An 11,589-nucleotide genomic window follows, 5' to 3' on the forward strand; every position below is an offset into this window, starting at 1 on the left:
CTCTTGAATGTGTTGAGTTCTAGTTGGGCACACACAGGATAATTTAAGTGAGTATTTTCTTCTCATCAGAATTCCTGTATGAAGATAGGATCCACAGCTCAGGTCAAGGCTGAAATTCATATTGCTCTGAAATCTCAGATTCCTATGGAATAACTCTAGGAAAGTTACATACAATATGTGGGTAATTTATCTGTAAACTGTGGTTATTAACAAGCTGCTGTTGAGTGAGTTCTGATTCACAAAGACTCTGTGTACAACAGCATGAAACAATGTATCATCCTGTGCCATCCTGCTAACAGCGACTATGATCAAACTTATTGTTGCAACCACTATGCCAATTTAGCCAACTAAACAAGAGTCTTCTTCTTCACAGACGCTTTCTCCTTTACCAGACTTGATAAAGGAAGAATTACTTCATTATGGACTGGTTCTCCTAAGAGTGTGCCCAAAGTCTGAGAAATAAACTTGATCTTCAAGGAGCAAACTGGGCAGCCCTTCTAAGATAGAGTTGTTTGTTCTTTTGGCAGTTCATGGTATGTTCAATCTTCTTCACCAAGATTTTATTTATGAAAATTTTTCCTTTCCCATGAAAATGGAGCAATTCAAAATGCCACGACTTGAGTCTCCAGCACTTTAAAAATGTCTTTTGAAGAATTGCCCAATTTCTCGTTAGATGTCTTTCCATCCGTCCTCCCCCAATTAGATTTCTGGACTACTGGCTCCATGGGTATTGAAAGTGGACACAAAGTAAAATGAAATCTTTGGCAACTCTAATCTTCTCTCCATTTATCATGATGCTGCCTCTTGGTCTAGCTGTGAAGACTGCTTTTCTTGATGTTGAGGAGTAATCCATACTGTAGGCTCTATTCTTCGCATTTCATCAGTAAGTGCTTTAAATTGTCTTCATTTCAGAAGCCAAGTTGTGGTATCTATGTATTGTATGCTGTTGGCCTATCCTTATGCCATACTCTTCTGTTTATAGTGTGCCTTCTTGTATTACTTCTTTATTATACAGACTGAATGCTATGGTTAGGTGCTGTCCAGTTGAGCATAACCCCTAGCGGCCGCATGTACAGGAGACATGAACCATTCCCTATCCTGCACCATCCTCCCATCCCTGCCATCTTCTAGCCCATTGCTCCAGCCACAGTGCCAATCTGTCTAGTTGCTGTGAAGGGACAGCAAAAATTCCTTTTTTTTATAAACCCCCATTAACGCTAGAGGCAGAAGCGGGCCATAAAATTTCTTAGCTTAGGGCAAACACGAGTGCCCCGGGAAAAGCCTGGTCTGTCCTTGAAAAGTAAGGAATTAACTAGTGTCTACATGACACAAAAGAAGTAAGGCGGGCAAAGTAGCCAGCCCGTCAAAAGTCAACTCACCAACCATGATCGCAATCCCCTGCCCTAACAGGGGCACTCAAAAGAGCTATAAAAGCAAGTGGGAGGGGAAACTCGGGGCTTTTTTCCTTCACCACCTTCCTGAGGAGGGAAAGAAGTCTCCAAGCGTGGAAATAATATAATAAACGCTCTTGAAATTTCAGACGTGTTTTTAGATTTCTTTGAGGGGCTTTTTGTGGGCAGAACAGCTGGTCTTCCTCTCTTTCGCTGACCCCTTAGAGCTTCTCAAGCATGATGTCCTTTTCCAAGAACTGGCCTCTTCTAACCTCATGCCCAAAGTGTGTGAGACGGAGTTTCATCACCTTTCCCTCTAAAGAGCACCCTTGCAGCACCGTCTCCAGGACACAAGAGTTTGTTTCCTCGACAGTCCACAGGATCCACAACTCCAAGGCATTGATTCTGTGGCCATCCAATGTAAATAAATACAGTGAAACGATACGACCTTGATACACGTTTCCTGATTTTAAACCATGCAGTGTCCCTGGTTCTGTTTGAATGCCTGCCCTATGAGCAGGTTTCATAGGAGCTGGGTTAACAGTTCTGAAATGCTTGTTCTTTGCAATGTCACATTATTTGTTATAATCCACACAGTCAAATGCATTTGCATAATCAAAGCACAAGTAAACACCTTTATGATTCAATTTAATTTTTTTTAAGATCCGTCTGAAATCAGCGATGAGATCTTCGTTCTGGTTTGAATTTCCAGCAGTTGATTTACTGTTCCTACAATTTTTAAACTATCTTTGACAGTATTTTTTAAATTTTTTCACTATTATGAATTGTAATGAAAATTTACAGACTTTGGATTTCCATTCATTCATTGATTTGTGCACTTTTTTTTCTCCCTGCCATCCCCCCTCCCCCCAGTACACACTTCTCTTTGAAAAGTAAAAGAAAAATTCTTTCATTGTTTTACAATATCTCCCCCTCCCCCCAGGTCCACTCCACTGTGCAGCCTTCGTTCTGGACTCCAGTCATGACAAAAATACCTAATCATATATACCTTTTAAACAGTTTTCTCTCTCATTTCAGCTAACAGAAGCTGCCCTGAATGTGCTTACCAAGTTATGCCAAGAAATCTGGAGAACAACCACCTGGCCAACTGACTGGAATATATCTATAGTTGTTTCAATTCAGTATACATAATTTATCCCATCTTTCTCAGTCTCCCCTCAACCTTGATGTCAGTTCTGTTTTACAACAGTGGCACTATACAGTATTTGTCCCTATTTGACTGAGGTATTTCACTCAGCATAATATCCTCCAGGGTCATCCATTTTGAATAATACTGCATGAGTTCCTTGTTTTTCAATGTAGCATAGTATTCCATTGTGTGAATATACCACAGCTTCTCTATCAGTTCGTTTGTTGATGGGCACTTAGGTTGTTTCTAACTCCTTGTTATTGTGAACAAAGCCGCGATAAACATGGGTGTGCATATATCTGCTTGGGTGGCAGTTATGGTCTCTTTGAGATATATTCCCAGTAGTGGAATTGCTGGGTCAAGTGGTATCTCTATTTGCAACTTTTTGAGAAAGTGCCACACCACCTTCCACAGTGTTTGTACCATTTTACACTCCCACCAATAGTGAACAAGGGTTCCAGTTTCTCTACAACCTTGCCAGCATTTGTTGCTTGCTGTTCTGTTAAATTTTGCTATTCTGACTGGGGTGAGATGATATCCCAGAGTTGTTTTGATTTGCATCTCTCTGAGAGTTAAGGATTTTGAACATTTCTTTACAAGTTTGTTGGCCATCTGAATGTCTTCCTTGGTGAAGTGTCTGTTCATATTCTGCACCCATTTTTCAATTGGATTCTTTACCTTTATCTTGTTGTGGTGCTCAAGTATTTTATAAATTCTAGATATAAGTCCCTTATCTGACCAAATACTTTTTCTCAGTCTGTGGCTTCCCTTTATACCCTGTTGGAGATGTTTTTGGATCTTTGACAGTATTTTACATGAATGTGATTTTTAAAACACTTTCCACTTTCTGTATGTTCACCTTTTATTTGAAATAGGCATGAATATTGATCTCTTCCAGTCAATTGGCCAGAATTGCAGACCATGCAAATTATGAATCAAGGAAAAGTCATTTAATGAAATAAAATACTTGGAAAACAATCTATATCCTATGCATTAGTGAGCTGCATGAATACTGTCCATTATGAATTAGGAAATCATGAGTGGTGTATTTTCTGGAGAGACAAATTGAAAAAGAATGATGTCCCACTCTATTAAAAAAAAGCTTCAATATGTGTCTCATCTGGCTATCTGAAATGCAAATACTGGTCTTTCCTCATCTGGGGTGAAGAAAATCAGGAATGGATAAAACATTTAGCTTAAAAGACTAAAGGCCCACATGAAGCTCAGCCTCTACAACCATGAGACCAGATGAACTAGACGGTGCCCAGCTGCTGTTGCTGACCTCTCTGAAAGGGATCACAATATAAAGTGGTGGGGATTGGGAAGAAAAGGTGAGGCAAACCTCAATACCACAAAAAGGACCCAGAGTATTGGTCTGGTAGAGACTGGTTTAACCTAAGATTATGCCACTTAGAAATGCTGCAAGTCTGGTTCCAAATTTACTCCTTGGGTCAACTTGTAACTAAATAACAGGTAAACCTGTAAGATGAACACCACACCATGGAAGTATGTGCCTCCTGGAACAATGAGCCTTAGCAGGATAGAGGGGCAGCAGGTATGAAGGGACAGAAAAGGACAAATGGAAACTAAACAGTGAGGAAGCAGGAAGAGGGCGGTTACACTGTGGAGATTGCAACTGAAGTCATGGATTAAAATGTGTTTGGATCCTTGAATGAAAAACCAAGCTGTTGTGTAAACGTAAAAAAAAATTACAATAAAAAGTTAAAAATGGAAAGGTATACGTTCTTCTTAGACTGTTCCTCTATTCCAGCTCTTATTTGCATAAGAAGCAATTGAAAACAAAGTTAGGTGCCCTCAAGCCGAGTATGATTCATAGAGAACCTGTGAACAACAGATCTGAACCTTGTCGCATCCTGTGTTATCCTCATCATTTCTGACATACTTGACCCCATTGCAGGAGTTACTGTATCAATCCATCCGGTTGAGGTCCTTGCTCTCTTTTGCTGACCCTCCAGCTTTCCAAGCATGATGTCCTCCCCAAGGAATAGACTCTCCAAGCAACATGCCCAAAGTATGTGAGATGAAAATTTGCCGTCTCTTCCTCCAAGGAACACTGTTCTGTACTTTCTCCAAGACATATTGGTTTGTTCTTTTGACAGTCCATGGGATGTTCAGTCTTCTCCAACATAACAGTTCAAAGGCATCAATTCTTCTGTCATTCTTATTCATTGTCCAGTTTTCAGATGCATAGTAAATGATTGAAAAGATCATGACCTGAATAAGGTGCACCTTACTCCCCCAACTGACATAATTGTTCCTTGGTACCTTGGCAGGTCCCTGACTGCAGACTTTCTCAAAGCAATACATTTCCTCATCTCCTGACTATTGATACCAAGGGTGTTGATTGTGGATCCCAGCAAGATCAAGTCATTGACACTTTCAGTTTTTTCTCCATCTATCATGATGTCTCCTGTCAGTCCAGTGGTGAGGATTTTTGTCTTCTTGACCTTCAGATGCAATCCATATTGAGGATGCAGTGTTTAACCTTCTGCAACAAGTGCTTCAAGCCCTCCTCAATTTCAGCAAGCAAGGTTATGTTATCTGCATAAAAAAAATTATTGATAAGTCTTCCTTTAATTCAAATGCCATATTCTCTGCACAGAGTTCAGCTTCTAAAATAATTTGCTCAGCAGACAGATTAAATAGGTGTGGAGAAAGATATAATCTTGACACACTTTTCTTACTTTTAAATCATGTAGTATTCCCTTCTTAACATTGAGCATCAGGATGGATGGTGAAGAGATTGAGATTGTTCACAGCTTCAGTTTGCTCGGCTCCACGGTCAACACTCTTGGCACCAGTAGCCAGGAAATAAAAAAAGTATTGCGATGGGAAAGTCTGTGGTTAGGGACCTCTCCAAATAACTGAAGAGCAACAGTGTCTCTCTGGAGACTAAGGTGCGCCTGATACAGGCCATGGTTTTTGCAATCACTTGTTATGCATCAGAGAGTTGGACAATGACTAGGGAGGATAGAAGGAGAATTGACGCCTTTGAGCTGTGGTGCTGGAGAAGAGTATTGAATGTACTATGGACTGCCAAGAAAACAAACAGATTCATCGTAGAGAGGATTAAACCAGGCTGCTCCTTGGAGGCAAGGATTCTGGGGCTTCGTCTGACATACTTTGGACATGTTGTAAGGAGAGACAGGTCTTTAGAGAGGGACATCATGCTGGGTAGAGTGGAGGGACAGTGCAGGAGGGGAAGACCCTCTATGAAGTGGATTGATTCAGTGACTGGGGTACTCGGGATGGGTTTGTCAGAGGCAATGAGATTGGCACAGGATAGAGCATGGTTTAGGGCTGTTGTACATAGGGTCGCTATGAGTTGCAAACGACTCGACGGCACATAATAACAACAACAACAGCAACAGTATTCCCTTGCTCTGTTTGCACAAAAGCTTCTTGGTCTAGGTGTAGGTTTCATATAAGCACAGTTAAGTGTTCTGGGTTTCCCATTCTTCTCAATTTTAGCCGTAACTCGTTATGATTCACACAGTCAAATGCCTTTGCATAGTCAATAAAACACAAATATTCTTCTGGTATTCTCTGCTTTTAGCCTGAATCCATCTGACATCAGCAATGATATTCCTGGTGCCATGGCCTTTTTAAAATTCAGCTTTAACTTTTGGCAATTCTGTCATTATTCTGTTCTAGTCATCTTTCAATGACTTTCAGCAATATTTCACTTGCATGTAATATTTGTTATATTATTTCATTAACAATACTGAGAAACATTCTGTTGGATCACGTTTTTTTGGAATGGGAACAAATATGGATTTATTCTGGTCAGCTGGCCAGGAAACTGTACTTCAAATTTTCTTGCCTGGACTAGTCAGCATGTGCAGGGCTACATCTGTTAGGTGAAACATGTCAGTTGGTATTCCATTGATTCCTGAGACCTTATTTATTGACGTCAATGCCTTCAGCACAGCGTCTGATGATCCTTCATCATCATAGGATCTTTAGTCACATGGTCATTGCTGAAATATTTCAGTGTTTGCCAATTCTTTTTGGTACAGTGACTCCATCCTCCACCCTCCATATTTCCTCCATCCTCGTTTAGAGATTCCTGGATCATTCACTATTTTGCCCATAGCATCTCTCAGTATTGTAACTTGAGTCTTGAGGGTTTTTTCAACTTGCAAAATGCCAAGTGAGTTCTTCCCTTTTTATTTTCCAATACCAGTTCTCTGCACAGTCTGTTGTAATATTTTGCTTTGCTTTCTTGGGCTGCCCTTTGAAATCTACTGTTCAGCTCCTTTACTTTAATATCTATTCTTTTTTTTTTATTCCCAATGCTCCAGGACAATTTTCAGAATCTCTTCTGCCATTCACTTTAGGGTTTCCCCCCCACCCCCTTCTGTCTTTGTATTGACATTTTGCCCTGGATGATATCCTTGATGTCATCCCACAACTCATCTAGTCTTCATTGATGTTTAATGTTTCAAACCTATTCTTAAGATGATTTTCAAATTCAGGTGGGATAGACATAAGGTCATATTTTGGTTCCTATGTACTTGTTTGAATTTTCTTCAGCCTTAACTTGAGCTTGCACCTGAATAATTGATGGTTTGGATAGCTGATAGTGAGCTTTTTAAATGATTTCTTCCACAGATATACTCAACATGATTCCTATGCAGTTCAGTAGACAAGGCTCATGTGTAAAGCCTCCTTTTATAATAAGGATTATGATAAAAAATGAGACTGGAAATCACATGATAGAATTTTTGTGATCGATGACACTTACTCATTGCAAACACTTGAGAAAGAAAATCCCATGTAAATGGTGACTGCACATGTTGCCAAATGGAATACACAGGATTATTTTCAACTACACGTGTGCACAGAGGCAGTGGAGAAGTTCATTATCACAGAATTGTACAACAGACCACTAAATGTTCATATACAAGCTGAAGTGGAAACAGCCAAACACAAACATATCTATGAGAACAAAAATATAACCTTGATTATATTCAACTATCTCCACACTTGTTCAATCTATATGCTGAGCAAATTATCTGAGAAGCTGAACTCCATGAAAAGGAATGTGGCATCAGGGTTGGAGGGAGAATCATCAATACCTGCATTATGCAGGTGACACACCTTACTTGCTGAAAGTGAGGAGGATTTGAAGCACTTGTTGCAGAGGATCAAGGAATACAACCTTCAATATGGATTGTGTCTCATTGCCAAGAAAACAAAGATTCTTACCACTGGACCAATAGGCAGTGTCATGATGGATGGAGAGGAGATTGAAACTGTCAACAGCTTCATCTTCCTTGGATCCTTGGTATGAACAGTCAGGAAATAAGAAAAAACACTGTAATGGAAAATCTGCAATTAGGGACTTTTCCAATTATTGAGAAGTAGTGATGTTAATTTGAGGACTAAGGTGTGTCTTATTCAGGCCATGGTCTTTCTAATTACTAGCTATGCATCCGAGACCTGGACAATGATTAAGGATGACAGAAGAACTGATGCCTTTGAGGTGGGGTATTGGAGAAGAGTACTGAACATTCCATGGACAGCCAAGAAAATGAATAGATCTGGCCTGGAGAGGGTGCAGCCAGAGTGCTCTTTGGAGGCAAGCATGATAAGGCTTCACCTCACATACTTTGGACATATTGTTAGGAGGTGCTATTCTTTGAAGAGTGACATGATGTTGGGAAGGGTGGAAGGTCAGCAAGGGAGAGGAAGGCCCTCAACCAGGTGGACTGACAAGGTTACTGCTACAGTGGGATCTTGTACGTCAGGAAGTGTGAGGATGGCGCAGGACAGGCCTGGGTTGAGATCTTACGTTCATAGCATTACTATGAGTCATACTTGACTCAATGACACCTAACAATAACAACAACAGCAGTATTCAACTGCTTGAGTTTAAACACCATATCAAGATTAGCTTTAATGCACTTAATAACAATGACCAACAATCAGGCTAGTAGTGGTGGGATGATATCAAGGATATCATACTTGGAAAAAGCAAAAAGTAATTTAAAAAAAAAGGAAGAAAAGACAAAAAAAAGTGTGAAAGAAGAGGCATTAAAATTTGCTTTAGAATGTAGAGAAGCTAAGTGAAAGGAAGAAATTAATGAGATAAAAGACATGAAAGGATTCCAAAAAGGCTTTAGAAGATAAAGTATTGTAATAAAATTATACGTTGCAAATACTTTTTATTTTTAGAGAATGAAAAGAAAATGTGGTTCTCGAATGTTGTCAGAATTTTACATACCTTTTACCCTTGCCCCCTATTTAGTCCCAGGCCTTCTGTGGGTCCAGAAGGACTCAGCACAGCAGTGAACTTGCCTGTAATGGTTCAGGCTATTGTATGGAAAGCCCAACTTGCCTCTTCTTCGATGCCTTCAGATAACAACACTACCATTCCCACATGACTCCATGCCAGAGGATTAAGTGCTATGCTTCTCACCACTTCATCTAGATGAGAAAGTTTGTAAGCGGGTTAAAAACAAAATTAGCAGTGCTCTTCTGAGAAAGCCAAAGTTGAAATAATGTGCCAATTGAAATAGGGACAATCTGAAGGCCATCTCTCCTTCGATCTGATTGGTCACTTTCTTCTCTCTTTTTGTTCCCATCCTTCAGGCCTTCAGGAAGTGAGGTGTTTTCATCTAAGCTGCCACTATCTTTCACAAACACATCATGAGTAGATTTTTTTTCATAAAACATCTGGGACCCAAAAGTTCAATCATATCATTCTTATCTAATACTTCTTTTTCTAATAATAGACAAATATCCTTCTCCACATCTGCTTTCTTTTCTGTGAGAAGAGCTATTACTGTCCTTTTATAAAACATCATTCATAAGCTTTTGTACTTCATTCTCTATCACTCTTGAGGCAGACTCACTGTAAGGTTTCTTTAATACCATATTCCCCTGACGAGGGAGGTCAAAGGACATCTGTCCTGCCTTCTCATTCATGCCACACTGAACTCTGAGTTACCTTTTTTAAGTCATCTTAGGCACCAGTTTGTAATTCTTCTGAAAAAGATTTCTTCTGATACTTGAGCACCTAATGCCATCCACATCCTATCCCAGAGCTGTTCTTTGGTATGTAGGTATTGTTCTTTTGGTAAATACTGAGCATAACCTAATGCTTTGCCGCAAGGAATTGTGGCACCTTTGAAGGTAGGCCAGCATGCTCCAGGGACCAGCCTGCATCTGCATGCCCTGCTTCATGGTACACCACAGTCGTCTTCTCCTCCGGCTGCAGGGCCCGAGTTGGGTTTTTGTTTTGTTTTGTTCTCTAAGCTACCAATCACTAGCTCAATTGCTTGTTCACAGTATTTTAGGTTTGTGGAGTCTGAGAGGGGCCTGGCTGCAATTAAAGCAGCTTCATTACAGATATTAACAACATTGTTGTTGTTGTTGTTGTTGTTGTTATGTGCCGTCGAGTCGCTTGCATTTCATAGCGACCCTATGTACAACAGCCCTAAACTCCGCTCTGTCCTGTGCCAATCGCACTGTCTCTGACACTCCCATCCCAATTATCCCAGTCACTGAATCAATCCACCTCATAGAGGGCCTTCCTCTCCTGCGCCGTCCCTCCACCCTCCCAAGCATGATGTCCCTCTCCAAGGACCGGTCTCTCCTCACAACATGTCCAAAGTAAGTTAGACGGAGCCTCAGAGTCCTTGCCTCCAAGGAGCCACCCGGTTTAACCCTCTCCAGGACAAATCTGTTTGTTAACAACATTAGCTCCTGAAAACCGTCGTGTGAAGGGAGCCAGTTTTCTTGCCAGTTTATCTTTCTCCAATGCACTATCCAGTTTTAGTGTTCTGAGGTGAACTTGGAAAACAGAGGCTCTTCCTTTTATGTCTGGTGGTTCAACAAAGGGCCCTGCCTGTCAGAGTGTCCTGGCCTCACTGGGGCAGGGTCTGGGATGTCTGGCCTGTTGGCACCAGCCCAAATGGTGCCATTTGTTGTTGTGATAAATCCATCCATTTCCACAAGGAGTTGGTTGAGAGTATTCTCCTGTTCACTGTGCCCCCAAAGTTGCCTCTTCCTCTCTTCCTCCCTGTGATGTCTTTCTTTCCACCTTATTTTCCATCACCTCCTCCAGAAGAATTTGCTATACTGGCTGCTTTTGTGTCTTTTTTCCCCCTTCTCATCCATTCTTTAGGTCACTAGATTTTCCCTCATACCCCCCCCCCCATTATTGTTGTTATTATGTGCTGTTCATTCAATCCCTGTGCACAATAGCTTTGAACCCTGCTCTATCCTGAGCCTGTCTCACTGCTCTGGCACACATACCCTCATTATCCCAGTTACTGTGTCAATCCATCTCATTTGGGGTCTATCTTTCCTGTGCTGTCTCTCTACCCTCCCAAGCATGATGTCCTTTTCCAAGGACTTGTCCCTCCTAGTGACATGTCCAAAGTGTGTGAGGCAGAATCTAAAAATCCTTGCCTCCAAGGAGCAACTTGGCTGCACCCTCTCTAGGGAAGACTTGTTAGTTTTCTTGGTGGTCCATGGTGTATGCTCAATACTCTTCTCCAGCACCACAGCTCAAAGATGTAGACTTTTTTTTCTGTCATCCTTGGTCATTGTCCTATTCTTTGATGCATAGCAAGCATTTTTTCAAATCCTTTTGGAGATTAACAATAGAATCTCTGATAAACAATAATATCTGTCAGGAGAGAATTTCTGCTGGTTGCTGCCTTGGTTGTAGGAGATCGACATGAAGGACCCCCGAACCGGTGGTCCTGTCCTGTCCGGAGTGGACGGCGAAGACCCAAGACTCTAAGACACTGGCTTGATGCAACAGCAAGAGATAAGAGGTTTATTGCGGAGCTCCTGGCCGACACGTATCTCTCGCAGGAGATAGAGGAGCCGACCTCGAACAGACAAAGTTGGCTCTTTTTATACACTTTAGGGGGATACAACTGGGTATCAGCTTCTCATTGGGTGATGAAAGCACAGTTTGAATTCATTGGTTCAGTTTTCGCTCATGGTTTACACAGCATATTTGCACGTAGCACATGTGGTAGTCACGTAGCACATGTAGCAGTTAGA

General features: G+C 41.2%; 1 pseudogene; it reads right to left on the minus strand.

The window, feature by feature from the left end:
* Positions 1-347: 347 nt before the first annotated feature.
* LOC102871926 overlaps positions 348-11,589 on the minus strand; it is a 21,858-nt pseudogene continuing 10,616 nt past the window's right edge.

This window comes from Elephantulus edwardii, unplaced genomic scaffold, assembly GCF_000299155.1.
Source record: "Elephantulus edwardii isolate Elephantulus edwardi_28Jun2011 unplaced genomic scaffold, EleEdw1.0 scaffold00002, whole genome shotgun sequence".
NCBI classification, from domain to species: Eukaryota; Metazoa; Chordata; class Mammalia; order Macroscelidea; family Macroscelididae; genus Elephantulus; species Elephantulus edwardii.